This window comes from Saimiri boliviensis, chromosome 10 (assembly GCF_048565385.1).
Source record: "Saimiri boliviensis isolate mSaiBol1 chromosome 10, mSaiBol1.pri, whole genome shotgun sequence".
In the NCBI taxonomy this organism is placed as follows: domain Eukaryota; kingdom Metazoa; phylum Chordata; class Mammalia; order Primates; family Cebidae; genus Saimiri; species Saimiri boliviensis.
Window position 1 is genome coordinate 52361570 of NC_133458.1, and position 21953 is coordinate 52383522.

Here is a 21953-nt window from a genome sequence, read left to right on the forward strand (position 1 = left end):
CATGTTCCTTGAGCTCTACATAGACAACTTTCCCTCTGTGTTATTTGTTTTCCAATAGCCTAAGCTCAAAAAGGGATTATATTTGCAAGTAATGGAGAGAAGTGTATGATTTTTGAGGATTGAGAGAGAGAAGAAAAGGTGGAATTTTTTTTTTTTTTTGAGACGGAGTTTTGCTCTTGTTGCCGACTGGAGTGCAATGGCACGATCTTGGCTCACTGCAACTTCCACCTCAGCCTCCTAAGTAGCTGGGACTACAGGCACATGCCACCATGCCCAGCTAATTAGTGTAATTTTTTTTTTCAGTTGAGACAGGGTTTCACCATATTGACCAGGATGGTCTCCATCTCTTGACCTCGTGATCCACCCACCTCGGCCTTTCAAAGTGCTGGGGTTACAGACCTCAGCCACCGTGCCCAGCCGATAAGGTGGAATTTTTAAAGCCATAGAAGAGTTTGGAGGTCAGCAGGCTTTACAAGGAGTGAGGACCTGAGGTAGGATTGGGGAAGGCAACAGAACTTGGGAGGAAAGTTGGCTGAATGTTCACCTAGCTTCGGCAGAAATTCACATGCCCAAAGAAATAGAAGAACCCTCCAAATGTTTAGTAAGAACAATAGGAATATCAGTGGTAACAACAGTAGACTGAAGATGGAAGGTGCTACCCGTAATATTTTCTAAGTCCCTTGAAATACCTCATGAGATGAGGGATAGAGAAGGTCAGAATGTTCCAGTATGACTGAGATTAAACTTTGTATCAATCTAGTCATGGGATTTGGGCCAATGTCATATTAAATTAGATTTTAAAAAATACCTTAACTGAGGTGATTTTTTACATATGAGTATGTAGATTCATATTTACCATCATTAATTTTCCAACTTATTTCTGTCCCTTTCTTATCTCTTGGCAGCTTTTTAAAATATATTATCTGCCCACTCCTGATACCTATAATTTGATACATGTTTTTCATTCTTTATAGTTAACTTTTTTTTTTGACTTCACATTTCTTCCTTACCATTCCATTTTACTCTCCTCTTTTCCTGATGAGGAATAATCTCTTCTCAGAAGGTGATTAGAAGGACAAGAATAGAAAGAGAGCACTGGAATGCTTGATTGTGACTTCATAAAACGCAAAATGTCAAAACAAACAAATCCATCAAATTATGTTTGTTTCTACATGATAGCCTTGGCTCATCTATGTCCTCTACTAGGTAGGGCTCTGGCTTGGGCTGGGATCTGGGAACAGGGATTGGATTTGGAAGTGGGGAAGCCTAAGTAGAGTTCTGTTCCTTGCTGCTGAGCTAACAGTGAATGGCAGTGGGCAAGTGTAAGTAAGTAGCCATGAACAAGGGCTTTGAACAAGATGCTCCACTACTGCAACAATACTCTCTAGCTGACATTATCCAGACAGTGCTATGTCTTTGAGAGCATAAAAGATGAAGGGTGAACCTTGATAACTGCATATCCAGGGTGTTTAGAGACAAAAAGATCTTCCCAGATGCCACAGGAGGTTGCCTACAGAGAAGCCTCCAGTAGACACTTCAGATAGCATTCCATGTCATTAATGGGCCATAGTCATCTGATTGCAAAGTATTGTAAAAGAGGAGCAGTACAAAATTGAGGTTTTCCTGATGGTACACCTATTCAGCTTCATGTTAGGCCTTCTTAGCATCCTACCTTCCCATCCCCCAGGGTCTTCCCTCCTGCAGATTTTGCAGATGTTGTTCCCAAGTGTCTGCAGGTGGGGCCAAACAGCTCTAAGTTTTCATACATGTATAGGGTGATGAGCCCACAGTTTCTTAAAACTTGCTTATTTTTTGTTAGATTTATTTATGGGAACTTATTTGCTTTTATTGTTGCTTTGGCCACAATTTCCTTTTAAATTATATATTTATAGTATTACTATTATATAAAAATGTTATTGACCTTCATCCTTTGTGCTTTCAATACTGAGAAGTATCTCTGAGAATTCCTTTAAGGGGAAGATTTGTGTCGGTGTCACTTCCTCTGAGACATCATCATCCTTTAATCATCCTTTCCTTATTTATGTTGATAAGTTCACCTTCACAGAGTTCCTCTGGCTGCACGTCTAGAGTTTTTTGAATGGTGATAGAGTACACATTTCTTCAATAACCCCATTGATGAGTGATTCAAATTCACTTTCACCCTTATCACTTTTCATTATTTTGCTGCACTTTCATATTTGGTGGCCAATTCCCTCTTTTGAGTACCTATTTCTTAAATGTCATATGGATTTATCACTAGGAAACAACAAGGCAATGCAATTCCATGCTCTGCTGTCTGTGTGTGTACTTAATAAGATATGGAATGACCCATCATGGACAGATTTTGGAAGAAGTACTGTGATTGAGCACTAGTCATGATGCTTATCTGTTCTTTGTGCATTGATTAGGGAATGTGCTCTTTATGCAATTACTCACAGCTAACGTATCATGGTAACTAAAATTTGAACCAAATTGTTGGGAGATGTGTGTGTGTTTTTTTTAACTAAAATATAGTAACTAAAATTTGTGGATATTGGAACTGTGCAAAGTGAGGACTCTGTTGAGTTGATGTAGTATGTATTGATTATGCTTATAAAATCCAGAGCAACAATCAGAATGTATATTACAATCTGATTAGAAAACCAACAAAAGAAATAGTAGGAAAAAATATTATACAATAACTGACCCAAACTTATGATTCTTATAAATAATCTTACCCAAAAAAATGGGCAAAACTTACATTTAAAAAACTATAAAATCTTAGTGAAACACTTAAAGGAAGATATGAATAAATGGAGAAACATATGTAACTGGACAGTAAGAGGCAATATTCTAAAGGTCTCAATTTTCTCCCAAGTCAATCTATAATATAACTCCCCCCAAAAAAGTACGAGGAAATTCTAAAATGTTTTTATAATTATAGAATAAGGAAGGCTTTTTGATGATGAATCTAAACCTACAAATCAGGTCATGAAGCAGAGTGCTTATGGAGATTACTATTAAATTTTCAAATTTAATTTCTCATAACAAAAAGACTACAAAATTCATGATAAGATATAGACAAAACTCCAAGAACATCTTTGCATTATATATAACAGAAAAAGGGCTAATATTTATGATATAGAAAGAGCTCTTAAGAGTAGCAACATGGATAAATCTTAAAATGATTATGGCAAGAGGCAAAAAGCCAGACCAAAAAAAGAGTACATACTGCATTATTACATTTATATAAAATTCTATAATGTGTACAAAAATATAGTTACAGAGAAGTAATAAGTTCTAGTATTTGATAGCACAGTATTGAAATTATAGTTAACAATAATTTGTTATATATTTCAAAACAGCTAGAAGAAAAGAACTGTAATATTCCCAACCCAAAGAAAACAGATAAATGTTTGATGTAATGGATAGCCCAATTACCCTGACTTGATTAATACACATTGTATACTTGCTTCAGATTATTACGTGTACCCCAAATATATGTAAAACTATGATATATCAGTAACAAAATACGATAATATACTAGAAAATACAAACTAACCTGTAGTGATAAAAAGCAGATCAATGATTGCCTTGATCCAAGTTGGGGTGCAAGAGGGTGAAATGACGAAGAGTAATGACAAAACTTCTTGGGGTAAGGATATTTTCATTATTTTGATTGTGGGATGGTTTCACATGTATATATTACGTCAAAGTTTATCAAACTGTACCCTTTAAATTTGTACAGTTTATTTTATGTTCAATTATACCTCAAAAATCTCAAGAAATCAACTCAAGGCTAAAACCCAATAAAAATAAGTAAAGGGATGCATAACCAATTCATAAAAGAAGAAAGTACATGGCCAATAAAATGACAAGAAAATATCTTAACTAACAATCAAGGCAACTTGAAACAATAAGTTTTAAAAAACATCTTTGCATCTGGAGACAACAGATGCTGGAGAGGATGTGGACAAATAGGAACACTTTTACACTGTTGCTGGGAGTGTAAATTAATTCAACCATTGTGGAAGACAGTGTGGCGATTCCTCAATGACCTAAAAATAGAAATACCATTTTACCCAGCAATCCCATTACTGGGTATATATCCAAAGGATTATAAATCATTCTACTATAAGGACACATGCTCACGAATGTTCATTGCAGCACTATTTACAATAGCAAAGACCTGGAACCAACCCAAATGCCCATCGACGATAGACTGGATAGGGAAAATGTGGTACATATACACCATGGAATATTACGCAGCCATCAAAAACAATGAGTTTGCGTCCTTTGTAGGGACATGGATGAACCTGGAAACCATCATTCTCAGCAAACTGACACAAGAGCAGAAAATCAAACACTGCATGTTCTCACTCATAGGCGGGTGTTGAACAATGAGAACACATGGACACAGGGAGGGGAGCACTACACGCTGGGGTCTGTTGGGGGGAAATGGGGGAGGGACGGGGAGGTGGGGAGGTGGGAAGAGGTAGCATGGGGAGAAATGACAGATACAGGTGAGGGGAAGGAAGGCAGCAAACGACACTACCATGTGTGTACCTATGCAACAATCTTGCATGTTCTTCACATATACCCCCAAACCTAAAATGCAATTAAAAAAAAATCATCTTTGCTTATCAGATGAAAAACTTTAAAAAGATTTATAATATCCATTGTTGAGGAGGACGGGAGATAAAAGACATTCTTATATGTTGTTGTGGGGTTGTAGATTGAAGGGTAATTTGGCTGTAGGTATCAAAATAAAAGTTGTATATATCCATTTGATGCATTCCTGGGAATCTATCCTATAAAAATAATTATACAAACTAGCAGACATATATAGAGAAATGTCTACTGCAACATTATATGAAATAATAGAAGAAACAATAAACCTACAAAACTATATATCAATGAAATTTTTAAAAATTATGGTGCCTTCAAAACAGAGACATAGATCAATGAAACAGAACAGAGACCCCAGAAGAAACACCACACATCTACAACCATCTGATCTTTGACAAACCCAGCAAAAACAAGCAATGGGGAAAGGACTCCATGTTTAATAAATGTTGGGAAAACTGGCTAGCAATGTCCAGAAAGCAGAAGCTGGACCCCTACCTGTCAACTTACACTAAAATTAACTCCAGATGGATCAAAGATTTAAACATAAAACCTAACGCCATAAAAACACTAGAAGAAAATAGAGGCAAAACCATCCAGGACATAGGCATAGCCAAGGACCTCATGACTAAAACACCAAAAGCAATAGCAATAAATGCCAAGATAGATAAATGGGATCTAATAAAACTCCAGAGCTTCTGCACAGCAAAAGAAACCATCATTAGAGCAAATCACTACCAACAGAACAGGAAAAAATTTTTGCCATCTACCCATCTGATGAAGGGCTAATATCCAGAATCTACAAGGAACTAAAACAGATTTACAAGAAAAAAACAAACAAATCCATTCAAAAGTGGGCAAAGGATAGAAACAGACACTTTTCAAAAGAAGACATACATGAGGCCAACAAACATATGAAAAAACGCTCATCATCACTGGTCAGTAGAGAAATGCAAATCAAAACCACACTGAGATATCATCTCATACCAGTTAGAATGGCGATCATTAAAAAATCTGGAGACAACAGATGCTGGAGAGGATGTGGAGAAATAGGAACACTTTTACACTGTTAGTGGGAGTGTAAATTAGTTCAACCATTGTGGAAGACAGTGTGATGATTTCTCAAGGATCTAGAAATAGAAATTCCATTTGACCCAGCAATCCCATTACTGGGTATATACCCAAAGAACTATAAATCATTCTACTATAGACACATGCACATGTATGTTCACTGCAGCCCTATGTACAACAGCAAAGACCTGGAACCAACCCAAATGCCCATCAATGACAGACTGGACAAAGCAAATGTGGTAAATACACACCATGGAATACTATGCAGCCATAAAAAAACGATGAGTTCGTGTCCTTTGTAGAGACTTGGATGAATCTGGAAACCATCATTCTTAGCAAACTGACGCAAGAACAGAAAGCCAAACACCGTATTTTCTCACTTACAGGTGGGTGTTGAACAATGAGAACACATGGACTCAGGAAGGGGAACATCACACACTGGGGGCAGTTGGGGGTGGGTAGGAGAGAGACAGTGGGGGGTGGGGAAGGAGGGGAGGGATAACATGGGGAGAAATGCCAGGTACAGTATGCACCTAAAGTAAATAAATAAATTTTTTAAAAAAATTATTCTGCTTTAAAAAAATGGTTCCTTTAGACAATAAAACATTATACAGCTGCTAAACAGAATGAGGTAGATACAAATATATTAAATTGGAGCAATGTCCATAATTATTCCTAAGTAAAAAAGCAAGTTGAAGAGCAATGTTTTCATTTTAAAAAAAAAATGGTTTGCATGGGTGCATGTATGCACTTAAACAAAATATTTCACCTGGGGAGTATACAGAAATAAGGAGAGATTTCTACTTTTTACTTTATATACTTCTAGAGTTTTCAGATTTACATTATCTTTCTCTCTTATGAAGTTTATGTAAGATTTTATTTACATAAAGCAATATGTTTTTAAAAAGTATGCTGATGTCTACAGCTGATACTGTATCTTAACCTATTCCCTTATGGGAAAGTCTCTGAAACAGTCAGACTTCTATCAGCTCCCAGCCATCTTGCATGGCACTTGTGTCCCATGTTTTTCTGTCCCTTTTCAAATCCTTCACATTAGACATTATCACTATTATCATCATTATTTACAATGCTTTAGATTTATCTGTGTTGACTACTTTCATTACCATCGCTTCTTGCATTTTAGACCTTCCCTCTCATATCATTTTCCTTCTTCTTGAAGTTCAACTTTTACATGTTCCTTACGTGTGAATTTGTTGGTGACAAACTAAGCTTCTATTTATCAAATTACACTATTTATTTTTTTCTCATTCTTGGAGGAAGGTTTCCTGTATACAAACTTTGAAACAGATATGTTCTCTCAGCACTTTGTAGCTTGTCTCCCTCTTTTGGTCTTCACTGTTAAGATCAGAAGTCTAGTTGGCTATTTATCTGTGGTTCCTTGTTAAGTATCTGACTTTCCTCTTGCAGCCGTTCCTGCTGCGGGTAGAAGGTAGCTCCTGGCCTAACCCAGTTCATTCTTCAGGCAAAGGAGAGAGTCCTGGAATCTCTTTCAGATACTTTCATTGCGATACCATCATTCCACCCCCTAAGCTGAGCTCTCCTCACATATCTAACACAGGAAAAGAGAGAGCAGTTACTTGCTTACACTCGACCCCCCAGAGCCTTTTATTTTGGGGTTCGGATATGTCTAATTCACCAGCTGGGGTTTACTTCCCCTGAGGGGCAAGGCACATTCAGGCCCCTTCCTTGTGATGTGAGGAGCTCTCGGGGAGCCAGTTGTTTTATTTTGACTCCAAGGGCGACATCTAGAGGCAGAGCCAAGTAGCTACAGCGCTACTTTCAGTTCTGAATTGTCCTCCCACCGATCAGCATAGGTCCTTTCTCCGGTAACCAGGACTGTGGTAATGGGACCGGCGCTGCAGGCCAAGACTGCTCCCTCAATTTCGATCCCTCATTCCCATTTCAGACTGCATTCTGGTCAGACTTGGCCCTCGACTCTGGAAGTCATCAGCAGGAAGTCGTGATGAGCTGTTAAGATTTAGCCAAAAGACCCAAAACTAAGTCCGGTGAGAAGAGTATTCCCCGCTTTGAACATCAGCAATCCCTGGAGCCGGAAGGGCGGGCGGAGGAAACAGACGACCAAACCCCACATTTGTCCTCCAGTCCAAACAGACACGACCAGGGTAGCAATCCTCTGGTTCTCTGTAGCGCTGGTTTGCAGGGCGGCACCGGGCTGGGTGCATGGGGTCAGAGAGGTCCGGCTGGGTCAGTCTTACCTTCTAGGACTGGGAGGCTGTGGACTTGGAGGGCAAGGACAATTGCCCTGATCTCTAAGGAGAGTCGAATTTCGCCATCCCCGCCATCCCCAGGACCTTCTTGCCCATTGTCTTCCTCATGGACTTCTTCCCTCCTCACGGATCTTCCAAGATCTTCCCCCAGCCCCCAAAAAACTGCTCTAGTTTTTTTCTTTCCCATTTACCCAGCTCCAGAAACTTTTGTGGATCCAGTCAGGTTTTTTCTATCAATCCTCTGCCTTTTTCTTTCTCTACCCTACAGCTGCAGCTCCCTGCAAACACCCAAGGAATTGGGCGGAGAGCCAGAACTCATCACTCTCCTTGACTACACCCCCTCTACTCAATTGAGGGATTTTCCTAATTTGGCATGCTGTCTCCAGATGGTGCAGCCTCTGGCTCAGAGAGAGCTCAAGTCAATACTGTTCAAGAATGGGGAGGGCATGCCTGCACCCTCCTCTTTGGTCAGTCCAGAAATTTTTCCAGCAGTAGTAGGCCCTGCAATTGTTCAATCTTCATCTATGGAGTTCCTGTCCATAGATGCCTCCCTCTAGAGGATGTCCATTTTCTTTTGCCCAGAATCACGTGACACTACCGACCACCTAACCCTTTTCCAGTCTCTCCTGGTTTAATCTAGAGGTTTCAGGATCAGCTTACTGAAAGGCAATTTGGTAAATACATCTAAAATCTTCAAACTCTATAGATATTTTATCCTAATAATTCCAATTCTAGAATTTTAACCTAAGAAAATAATTGAACACATCAAGATCTATATACAAACATATTCAGAAAAAGTTTTATAAAAGGAAAAATTGAGAATAATTTTAAGGTTTAGTTGGTGGTTGGATAAATTATGGTGCACCCATGCAAATGAATTCTATGTAACAGCTATGTTGTAGCTATTTTATTATTATTTTTGAGACAGAGTCTTACTCTGTTGCCAGGTTGGAGTGCAGTGGCATGATCTGGGCTCACAGCAACCTCCACTTCCTGGGTTCAAGTGATTCTCCTGCCTCAGCCTCCCGAGTACATGGGACTACAGGTGCACAGCCAGCTATTTTTTTTTTCAGTACAGACGGGGTTTCACAATGTTGGCCAGGATGGTCTCAATCTCTTGACATTGTGGTCTGCTCACCTTGGCTTCCCAAAGTGCTAGGATTACAGGCATGAGCCACCACACCTGGTCATTGTAGCTATTTTAAGTCACAATGCAGATCTGTAGCACTGAAATTAAAACATGTTCACAACATCCTATAAGGAGTAAAGCAGTCTACAAAACAGTACATGCAATATGTTCCTGATATAATTTGGATCTGTGTCCCTGAACAAATCTCACTTCAAATTATAATCCCCAATGTTGGAGGTAGGGCCTGGTGGGAGGTGACTAGATCATGGAGGCGCTTTCTCATAAATGGTTTAGCACCATCAAGAGATGGTTTAGCATTCTCATAAATGGTTTAGCACCTTCTCCTTAGTGCTGTTCTCACGACAGTCAGAGAGTTGAGTTATCATGTGGCACATCCCCTCCCCCCCCCCGCCTTTACTGCTGCTCCAGCCCTACTCCCACTTTGCCTTCAGTGAAGACAGCCTACTCCCGCTTTGCCTTCTGACATGAGTAAAAGCTCCCTGAGGACTCCCCAGAAGCAGATGCTGCCATGCATCTTGTATAGCCTGTGGAACCATGAGCCAATTAAACCTCTTTTCCTTATAAATTACCCAGTCTCCGGTATTTCTTTATAGCAATGCGAGGATGGAGTAATACAATTCCCAGTACATGTCTCATTTGACCTTCTGCATCATTTAACACTGCTGATTATTCCCTTTTTCTTAAATCTTTCTTAGTTCTTATGACACCTCTTTCTTCATTCCTAATTTTTCTGTAATTTCTCTCGCTGCCTAGGCCTTCTCCATCTGATAATCTGATATTGCTCTCTCTTTTTTTTTTTTTTTTTTTTTGCTTACTTCTGAATGTTAATATTTTTCAGGCTTCCATACTCTCCTCCTTTTTTCTTCCCATTCTATCCTTTCTCCTTGAGTGATTTCACTTATCACATGAATTTCACAATCATTTAAGTGTTAATGATTCCTAAATCTAAGTGTTTAGCTCAAATGGCTTTCCCGAGTTCCAGAATCACTTAGCTAACTTGGCATCACCATTTGGATGTTTTCCAGGCCCCTCATATTCTGCCTGCCTGAAAAAGAATTTATTTTCCCTTTCCTAGTATTCCTGACCTCGGTGATGGCCACTGCTCCACTCAGTATCCTGGTAGTCACTGTCGTACTCTCCCTCTCTTTAACCATTCAAGTTTTATTATATCATCTAAATTGCTCTCAAATCTGTGTATTTCTCCTCTTTTTCTCTTCGTGGGGCTGGTTTATCTAACAAACAGCTTTACTGCATGAGTATGGCACTAGCACAGTATGGGGTTCCAGGGAGCCCTCAGAAATTCTTCACCGGCCAAGAATGTAGGCTGTTGTCATTTAAGAATTATATAATATGTTAATCGGAGAAAAAGATGAACACTAACAAACAGATACCAGAAGACCATAAATTACTGAAAGATCTACAATGTCCTCTTTCTAAGAAATAATTAATACATTACTGTAAGTGGAAGAAACTAAAATATCAAATGTTCTTCAGAATCCTTTCATCTTACTCAGTCTTAGGAACTCCCATATACATGTTACTCTGTCATGTTTCTGACAAGCAGTAGAGGAAGCCCATCTCTAAAAGCCCCAAATAAGAAAGGAGAAGCACCATACTTAGACAGTCTCACTGCTGATCAACTCAAATGTAAAACAGAGGCATTTACTTTGCAGCCTCCTCCCTAGGGAAGCAATGACCAGATCAAGTCTACAGAGTTTAACTGTAAATAAACATTATTAGCTACACAGAGGGCAGGAGAGAAATTCACTTTTAGAATTATGAAATAGTTTCAAAAAAGAAAATTTACCAGTAGAAAACTGAGAAACCAATATGTAGATAATATCTAACTGTTAATGAATAAAAATGTAAAGAAGAAGAAAAGGACTTTGCTTAAAAGCCCTTTGTCTGGACTGGGCATGGTTGCTCATGCCTATAATCCCAGCACTTTAGGAGGCTGAGGCAGAAGGATTGCTTGAGGCCAGGAGTTCAAAATTAGCCTGGGCAAGGTTGTCTATTTAAAAAATCTTGTCTATTTAAAAAAAACATTTTGGCTTATCTATGTTGCTTAAAATTCTGAGTCTTTCAAACCAGATAATTAATTTACACCTTTGCAAGGAGGAGAAAGTCATCCTTAATCTCTGTCAAATAATTTCTCTAAAACACCAGGAATCAAGGAAACAAACAAAAATTGGAAATAATGGAATATTTGAAATATCAAAAATATATATTTAATGTGAGAAAATATCAGAACATAATTGAGTTTTCTTGCATTTATTTTTATGACTCAACATAGATTTTATTTGAAATGCACATGGGGTATAGTACTATACATCATAATCTTTGCAAGTTGAGTCCTTAATGTGACCCTACTTCTGCCATTTCCTATTTGAATTCCTTATAAATTCTAAACCAGTTTACCAAGTAAGAGATTTTAAAGGTCTCTGTGTTTCTAATTCTGCCATTTTGAATGTTCTCCATACTGTGGTCTTTCCAAGATGCAAATACCCATGCTTAAAATCCTTCATTTTAAGATGGCCATTCATGATCTTTATAGCATGTCTAAACTCCATGTCATGGTGTCGTGGACCGTCCGGACGGGTAGGCACGTCTGCCCGGGGGTCTCTCGACCTGCAAGAGGGTCCCAATACCTGGAAGAGGGAGTGCGCCTGAGAAAATAATAAAGACAGAGAGAGAGAAAGCGAGGCGTCTGGAGGGCTGATAGGCTGTGCCTAAACAGCAAATTTTATTTTTCAAAGGCCAGGAATAAATACACTTTCTTGGCTCTGGTTTACGTCATAGTAAGAGGAATGTAAATGTATGCCTCACATGGCCTATACAATAGAGAAGTCAAATACACAATGGTTGCAAGACGAAATGTAAATGTATACCTTACACGGCCTATACAATTGAAAAGTCAAATACACAATCAGTGGTTGTAAAAAGTAACAGAATTTCTTGTGATCACAAAGCTTGTTTACATCCAGACATTATTCCTCCTGGCTGCAGGTATCTCTGGTTTGATCTTGTTTTAGAACTGAGATGTGAAAAGGTTTTCTGGTTTTGCTTATCAGAATATCTTTTAACCGGATTCTCCTTTGTCTACTCCTAACTCAACTCAATTTCCCCATTCAGGAATCTCTGAGTCAGGAATCAAAGCCATCCCTTATGGTGGTATTTGCTTTGCAAATATCGACAGTTAAACCATTATCTAGGGTACAAGGCAGTCTGGTAAGTAAGGTTTAAGGATTATTCTTAAAGTCATAAAAAGGTTAAAAGCAGGAACTGGTTGCTGGTAGGGGGTCACTCGGTCTAGCAGTAACGCATAGTTTTAGGCCCAAACGATATTGTGGTTGATATCAGAAACTGATCATTCATCTTTCAGTTCCTATATTCCGGATAGCTCGACTGCCTCCAGTAGGAAACTGTGTTTGGGATCAAACTCACCGTATAGTGAGACTCACGCCTTTTAGGGGTCTCACACGGGAGTGTTCCCCACATCATGGCACACAAGACTGTTAATGCCCACCACACCCTTATCTCCACAGGTTTCTATTTTTTTTATAAATTCTTTTTCAGTACTTTTCATCTTCTTTTCTCTACCTTGTACCCAACAGTTGGGCTCTGCTGAAATCCCCACAGGTATCCCAGTGTTTTCATGCTCTAAGTATTGAACCTTCGCACATTGTTCTCTCACTCAGTAACTCCTACATATACTTCATTATTCCTAATAGATACCATTTCCTCTAGGAAGTCTTCCATGATCATTTGGTTGCATGTCCCAGTATCAGCATTTTTGTGTCAGTTCACCAAACCCCAATTCCCACAGGGCAACAAAACAAAGATGATGACAGTTTACATCTTTACAGTGGATTTTGTTGCAAGAGAAGAAACCTTGACCTTGGGGAACCTGAAACTTTTACAATGGGCAGTAAACACGCCTGTTCTTGGCTTATGTGGGAGACATTATCTTTACCATACTGGACAGAATTGCATGTCTGCTCCCTGTTCTCCAGAGGGAAACAGTATCTCTAGCTTTCAAAACTGTTTAGTAGATAAACATCCTGGAAGACATAGTACTAAAGAAAGGGCAGTCAGTGGCTTAATCACAAGACACGCACAAATCTGAGAGACCATGGGAGCAATGTCTCACAACAATACTTTAAAGGTAGAGTCAGGACTTATGAGAGATTTGTGAGGTACTGAGTAAAAAGAGAAATAAATATAAGACTTCAAAATTTTTTGGCCTGAATTACTTGAAAAATGTAGTGCCAATTTAACAAGATGAAAAGGCTATAGGAACAGCATGATAAGAATTAAAGTTTGGTTTTGATAAGGTTAATAAATCAATTAAATAATAATTATGATAATATTTATTGGGTATTTGCCTTGTGTTGGGAACCAGGTTAAACATATCACATACATTCACTCAACACATACTAACTGAGTTCCTTATATGTACTAGTCACTATTTTGCGGGTGGAGAGATGGCATTGAGCAAAGTCAACAAAAATCACTGTCTTCACTTGTGGTGCTTGTATTCTAATGAAGGATAGTTAGATCGTTTTGGAAATTCAATACGGTCAGAGATCAATCTTCCTGGAAATACAGAGATGTCAGCCTTGTGAGATGGATGTTATTTTTATTCCCCTTCCCCTCAACTTTACAAATGAGGAAACCAAGGCCTAAAATCACAGTTAAGAAGCATCAAAACCAAGATCCTAACCCACATCTATTGAAGTCTAGATCCTATGCTTTATTATCTATCTTTTGAATAAAAATGTTTTCATGAATATTTACTTGTAGAGTGAATATGTCTTTTAAGAAATGTTAAATTAGCCTGTCTGATAAATTTTTCTTTAGAAATGCAATGTTGAAAGTTTAAAAAGAAGTAATGTAAAAATAATTGATCTGGCTGTTGCAGTAGAAAAGTTAACTGAATTGCTTTTCGACCTAATATTGATTTAATTTCACTGTGATATTGAATTTTCTATTTCATTATATAAATCACTTTTGAATATAGTTTTATGACATTTTCTTATTACTTTCTTTTTCTATTAGGGTATAATTTTTAAAAATCTTTTTCACTGAAGTAAGTGCAATAAATTTGAGTTGATACAAATTTCAAAATATTTGGCCTAGTCAATGTAATATTATATAAGACTTTTAATATATGTTAGTAGCTCTCAGGGAATTTGAAGCTTTGGAGACTGTGGTCTTGTAATATAAAGTCAATGCTTACAGCTGCATTTGTCAAACAAATGAAAAGTATTATAAAAAAATTTTTGGCAGCTATTTTATGGTAAAATTCTAGAATAATATGATCAGGAACATAAGAAGCATTATGTTTTAGGTGAAATGTGATACAAAGAAGAGAGATAAGTTATTGTGGAGAAAGGATTATTTATACATTTATTCAACCTTTCATTTATTCTACGTTGATATTTCTGTTTACTGAAGCTTTGCATTTATAGCACCCAGTAAGCTTCTAATTACATCTTCATTGTCTGTCTTCCCCACTAGATTGTAAGCTTCATGAGAACAATTACCATAACTCTCTTGGTCACACTCTGGCTCTCTAGCATGACAGGTCCTCAGTAAATGCTAGATTAGCCAGGCATGGTGGCAAATGCTTATAGTCCCAGTTACTTGGGAGGCTGGGGCAGGGGGGTCACTTGAGCCGAGGAATTAGAGGCCATAATGCATTATGATTGCATGGGTGAGTAGCTGCTCCACTTTAGCCTGAGTGACAAAGACCCTCCCTTTCTCTAAAAAAAATTAATAAAAAACCATCTCAAAAAAGCAAAAGGTGGATTAATGAATGAAGGAATTAATAAATGACTCTGAGTATTTTAATCCTGTAGGTACCCAAAAAACACAAGCAGAAATAGCCATAATACAGGATTGAGATTTTAGGTGCTATAGCAATTACAAAATAGTGAATCTTAAGGGCTTTGAAAACTGGGGGAGTTTTATAGCATTGGAGCTGGGATGGGACTATACAGGTAGAAAAAAAAGATATAGCCTAAGTCAATGATGAAAGCTTCTAGATGAAAGGTTCAAACTCAGGACAGAGGGTGAATAAAAAGGAAAATGACACAAGAGTAGATATGTGAGCTTGGATTTTAAAAATATCTAGTTGAGTTCTACTGTTCTCTAGAGTGGAATAATCTGGAAAGAACATCGCTCGTACTCCAATAAGAAAAGCTAAATAAACTAAAAAATTGTAATTCTTTTTTAACTCATCAGAGAGCTAAAATGACAAGAAGGTGGGGACTGGTGGCTCACACTTGTAATCTCAGCACTTTTGGAGGCCGAGAAGGGAAGATCACTTGAAGTCAGGAGTTCAAGACCAGCCTGGCCAACATGGTGAAACCTTGTCTCTACTAAAAATACAAAAATCAGCCAAGCATGGTGGCATATGCCTGTAATCCCAGCTACTCAAGAGGCTGAGACAGGGGAATTGCTTGAACCAGGAGGCGGAGGTTGCAGTGAGCCAAGACTGCACCATTGCACTCCAGCCTGGGCAACATAGTGAGTCTCCAGCTCAAAAAATAACAATAATAAAATGACAAGGAAATCAAGTAGCCTAAAATCGAAGGAAAGACAGGCTTCCCTAAGGAGAGGTCAATCACTGATGGCAGAATATCGGAGGAAAAGATGCAGCTGCCATACAAGCAGGCAAAAACATTCAGCTAAAATTTTTAATGATTTGGTAAAGGCCAACTGTGGCTAACACGAAGCCACAGACTAAAAAGGGGCTCTCACTCACTCACAGGCTCATCTCCATGAAACTTCACAGGATACTCACAAAAATATTGAGGGCGGAGCAGGGGAAAGCCTCCCTCAGATGTGCAAGTGTGGAGAAACGGGAGTGGCGACCTCTCCTTTGGGAAATGAATGTGGGAAAATGTTGGAAATTGGGAAATGAATAAAATTCTGCCTTGAACTTTGTCCTTTATAAAAAAGTCCTAAGCCTTTGGCAGAAAGGCAGCAAACCCTGTCACCGCCCAGGTTCCACCCTAAGGATAAGGAAACATTACAGAAATCTTGAAGCTGAAAGTAACCATAGCAACAACAAGCCCCAGATGCAGCTCACTCAGGACTACTTTGACTTGATGCAGTCACACATTAACACCTACTTGAAAAGGCATTACTAGCCACTGAGCATTCCAAATTTGAAACTCTGAAGACATGCCCATTAGAAAATTTCTGATTTCAGATTTTTAGATTTTGGATATCAGCCAGTAAGTATAATGCAAATATTCAAAAATCTGAAAAAAAAAATCAACAATCTGAAACAATTTCTGGTCCCAATAATTTCAGACAAGAAGCATTCAACTTGCATTTACCCCAATCTCTACTGTTCTGTACATGATGTATAGCACTGAATAAAAACTTATGAGACATGAAATTTTTTTAAATACAAAAAACAAGCCTCTGACGAAGACAAACCAATCAACAGAATGAGACTCAATTGATCCAGATGTTTGAGCCATTAGACAAATAATTTTAAATAACTTTCATTAATATATTTAAGAATCTGTGCCAGGTGCCTGTAATCCCAGCATTTTGGGAGGCTAAGGCAGACAGATCACTTGAGGCCAAGAGTTCAAGACCAGCCTAGCCAACATGGTAAAACCCTGTCTCTACTAAAAATACAAAAAATTAGCTGGGTACGGTGGCACGTGCCTGTAGTCTCAGCTACTCAGAAGGTCAAGGCAGGAGGATCACCTGAACCCAGGAGGTAGAGGTCGCAGTGAGACAGGATTGTATAACTATACTCCAGAGTGAGACTCTGTCTCAAGAAAAGAAAAGAAAGAAGAGGAGAGGAGAGGAGAGGAGAGGAGAGGAGAGGAATCTGAGGAAAAGGCAGAAATGAACAGATGGAAATTTTTTTTTTTTTTGAGACAGAGTTTCACTCTTGTTACCCAGGCTGGAGTGCAATGGCGCAATCTCAGCTCACCACAACCTCCGCCTCCTGGGTTCAGGCAATTCTCCTGCCTCAGCCTCCTGAGTAGCTGGGATTACAGGCACACACCACCATGCTCAGCTAACTTTTTGTATTTTTAGTAGATGGGGTTTCACCATGTTGACCAGGATGGTTTCGATCTCTTGACCTCGTGATCCACCTGCCTCGGCCTCCCAAAGTGCTAGGATTACAAGCTTGAGCCACCGCGCCCAGCCAGATGGAAATTTTAATGAAGATAGAAACTACAGAAAAGAGTGAGATAAAAATACTAGAAATAAAAAATATTGTAGCAGAGATGGCAAATGCTTTGGATGGGTTCATCAGTAGATTTGACAAAGTGGAAGAAACAATCAGTTAGTCTGAATACAGGTCAATAAAAATTACCCAAACTGAACCACAGAGAGAATAGAGTACGGAGGGGAAGTATGGGAACATCAGAATAGAACATATAAATACTGTGGGACATCAACAAGTGGTATAATATACTTGTAATTGGAATTTCAGAAGAGAATAGAGAGAAAGGGGCAGAAGAAGTATTTGCAGAGATCATGGCTAAAATTTTTTTTTTAAATAATGAAAGAATCAAACCACAGACCTAAACATCTCAGAGAAAACTCAAGCAGGACAACAGAAAAAATAAAAAATAATACACCTATACCCATCATAATCAAACTATTGAACAACAGACCAAATAAAGAGAAAACTTTGAAGGTGTCCACAGCAGAAGACAACACAGTTTGAACTTCAGATGCTGCAAAAAATCCATCCTCACCCAGAATTATACACTCAGCTAAAATATCTTTTAGAAATAAAGGTGAAAAAAAAAATGAGAGAATTTGTTAACAGCAGACCTACCCTAAGATAAACATTAAAATTATTTAAGCATAAGGAAAATAATAATAGGCAAAGATTTGGATCTACTGAAAGAAATTTAAAAATTCTAGAAATGATTAAATGAATGTTAATATAAAAGCCTTATTTATTTACTTATTTATTTATTTTGAGACAAGGTCTTGCTCTGTCATCCAATCATAGCTCACTGCAGTGTCAACCTCCCTGGCTCAAGCGATCGTCCCACCTTAGATCTTCCAAGTAGCTGGAACTATGGGTGCACACCACCATGCCTGGCTAAGTTTTTTATTTTTATTTTTATTTTTGTAGAGTTGGGGTCTCCCCATGTTTCCCAATCTGGTCTTAAACTCCTGGTCTCAAGTGATCTTCCCTCCTCAGCCTCCCAAAGGGCTAGGATTACAAGCATGAGTCACTGTGCCCAGTTCCTGTTTTACTTTTTATTTTAGCCATTCTAAATATATTTACCTAAAACTGTACCATTAAATATACTAGCCACTAGCCAAAGGTAGCAATATATAATTTAAATTATTTAAAAATTAAAAATAAAAGCTAAAAATTCAGTCCATTGTTATAACTAGCCACATTTCAAGAGTTCAACAGCTATATGTGGCAGTGAATACTGTACTGGACAAAACAGAAAGCTTTATTGCACAGCACTGGCCTAGTAGCAACATATTTTGGGTTTACATAACATAATAAAAAGTAAAAGATGTGACAACAAAAGCACAAAAGATAGGAGTGAGAATTGAGAGTACACTGTTGTAAGGTTCTTACAGTAGCCTTGAAGTGGTTTAATATATTTAAAGGTAGATAATGGTTAATTAAACATATGTATTATAAACCCTAGGGCAAACATGATAACAACATTAAAAACTGGTGTAAGTAATAAGCCCAAAGCAGAGGCAAAATGTAACTTTAAAAAATACTCAAGTAACCTAAAAGCAAGGAGCAAAAAAAGAGAAAAAAGGAAAAAATACAGATGAAATAAATAGGAAACAACTAGTAAGACGATAGATTTCAGTTCAACTATATAAATAAGACAATATAAATCATCTGAACATACCAGTTGAAACACAGATATTGTCAGATTAGATAAATAAGGACAAATAAGAAAGCTTTCACTACAGTTGTCCCTTGGTATCTGTGGGGCATTGGTTCCAAGACCATTACGGATACCAAAATCTGTTGATGTTTAAATTTCTTATATAAAATGGCTACAGTATTTGCATAAAACCTAAGCACACCATCCTGTGTACTGTATAAATCATCTCTAGATTACTTACAATACCTTAAACAATATAAAAGCTATATAAGTAGTTGTTGTACTATGTTTTTATTTGTATTGTTATGCTGGTCCTTATATTTTTTTCCAATTTTTTTTATCTTATTAGTTGAATCCATTCATGTGGAACCACAAATACAAAAGAGCAACTATATACACTGCCTTCAAGAAACCCATTTTATTTTATTTATTTACTTACCTTAAAAACCTCACCCCCTGCTATCCTTCCCCTAGCCTCCCATCACCTGATAGGCCCCGGTGTGTGTGTGTGATGTTCCCCTCCCTGTGTCCATGTGAAGAAACCCATTTTAAAATAGAACACAGGTAGGATAAAAGTAACAAGATAAGGATGTGAAATATCTGGAATTCTCATAATTGCCAGTGGGAATGTGAAATAGTACAGTCACTTTGGAAAACAGTTTGGCAATTTCTTGCGAACCTAAACATGTATTTATCATATGACCCAGCAATCTCACTCCTATATTTTACTTAAGTGAAATTAAATATCTATGTTTGAAACTGCCTTTGCAAAAATTTTAATAGTTAGAGCAATCTAACCTAACTGATTCTATCGTGTGTCTAACCTCCAAGCTTCCCTTGTTTGTTCCTGAGTGTAGGCCCAGCTAACTATGGGAGGAATTTATGTTAACAGCCCCTTCCCAAAACGAACTCCCTCATTGTTCAGGGACTAAAACTGCCTTTGTAAAACTAACATATTAGCCACAAGCTTAGAAATACGATTCAGGAGTCAGGTAACTAGAGGTCACAAGATTTGTAACCTTAATTTCTCCTATAGATAACACTACTATTATAAACCCTAAGATTGATGTTTGAGATATTTTCCAGACCCTGCATTCTAATGGAACAGCTGGCACCATCTGGACTGGTAACTCATACCAAGAAACTGGCTCATGTGGTCTTTTGACTATCAGCCAGGAACTGACTCAGCAAAAGGAGATAGTTTCAACCCCCTAGGATTTCATCCCTGCAGCAATAAAGCAGCATTCCCCATTTTCTAGCCTCATGTGATCCACCTACCTCAGCCTCCCAAGTAGCTGGGACCACAGGCACAAACCACAATGGCTGATTAATGTTTGTATTTTCGTAGAGACGAGGTTTCACCATGTTGCCCAGGCTGGTCTCAAACTCCTAAGCTCAAGCAATTCACCTGCCTTGGCATCCCAAATTGTTGGGACAACAGGTGTGAGCCACTTCGTCTGGCCGAGCCTATTTTTAAGTTGTAATTTTCTAACAAAAAAGAAAAGAGAAGAGAGAGCACACTAAGATTTTGTGATCCTATTAGTTGAATCCATGCATGTGGAACTACATACAAAAGGGCAACTGTATACACTGCCTACAAGAAACCCATTTTATTTTATTTTATTTATTATTATGCATGGATTCAACACTGGGATTGTGTTGAATCTACACGTCAGTTTGGGGTAAAGTGAGAAATTTTAACAAAATTTGAGTCTGAGTCTTAAACATGGTAATACTCTATTTTAAAATAGTATCTTCTTTAATTACTCAGTAATATTCTGCAGTTTTCAGTGTCTAAGTCTTACATGTGTCAGACTTATTTTTCAGTATTTAATAATTTTTTGTTATTGAAGTTGTGCTGTTATTTTAAATTTCAATTCCCAATTGCTCATTGCTAGTAAACAGAAATACCATTTTTTTCTATGTTAATCTTACATCTTGAAACCTCGCAAAGCTCACTGATTAGTTCTAGTAACTCTTTTATAGAATCCATCAGATTTTCTACCTAACAAGCATGTTCTCTGCAAATAAATTCCGTTTTTTTCTTTCAAATCTGGGTGCATTTAATCTCTTTTTCTTATTGCACTGGTTACAACCTCCAGTACAATATTGCACAGAGGGGTGAGAACAGACACTCTTGCCTTGTTCCTAAACGTAGGGGGTATGCATTAGTATTTCACAATTAATTATGATATTGGCTGTAGTTTTTTTTATACATGCTCTTTATCCAGTTGAGAAAATCACCTTCTATTCCCTAGTCCTAGTTATTTATTTTTAAATAATTCAGTGGAATCTATGAAACAAACACCCATGAGTAACCTCATTTAGAGAACTGGCTCAACTGCCTATACAATGATTTATATGTCTCCTCTGGGCCCTTCTCTCTCAAGTTACAGATCCCATTTTTACTGGACTTATCCGATTATTTTGCAGACACTTCACATTTAATATAACAAACTCATTTTGGTCATTTCTTATACCATAAAGATAAAACTAAATCAATAAACCTGCTCCTTTTTTTCCCATCTGGCTTTTCGTCTGTATTCCTTATTTTTTATTTCACTACTGGTAAAACCTAAAATCATCTATGTCAGAAACCTAAGTGCTAGTCTTTGTGACTACTCCCTCCATCGCTTACAAACAGCTACTGAGTTATATAAAATATACTTCTAAATTTCTCTGACTTAGCCCATTCCCAGTATGGGTAGCAAAAAGATTAAGGGTTTTAGGATTAACCAGATCTGAGTTCAAGTAAGTATGAACTATAGAACTATAAACCTTTGGATAAATTACCTAACCTCATCTTATGTTTCCATATGTGAAGCAAGAATGGTATCTCTATTATAATATTGTTAACATTTAAATGGGAGTAATATATATATCACAGTATCTGCCACATTATTTAATGAACCTTAATTACCATTCCCTCTCACCAATTCCCATTGCTTATTGAAGCCATTATTATTTACTGTTTGGGACATTGCAATAGTCTTTTTAACAAATCAAATTGATTCC

At 37.8% G+C, this 21953-nt stretch overlaps 1 long non-coding RNA gene across 1 annotated transcript in view; it reads right to left on the reverse strand.

Moving 5' to 3' along the window:
• Positions 1 to 21953, reverse strand: part of LOC141580074 (uncharacterized) — a 52183-nt gene that overhangs the window by 28956 nt on the left and 1274 nt on the right. The window contains exon 2 of the long non-coding RNA XR_012512072.1: positions 20217 to 20426. This is a non-coding gene — a long non-coding RNA (uncharacterized LOC141580074). The remainder of the gene's footprint in view (positions 1 to 20216; positions 20427 to 21953) is intronic.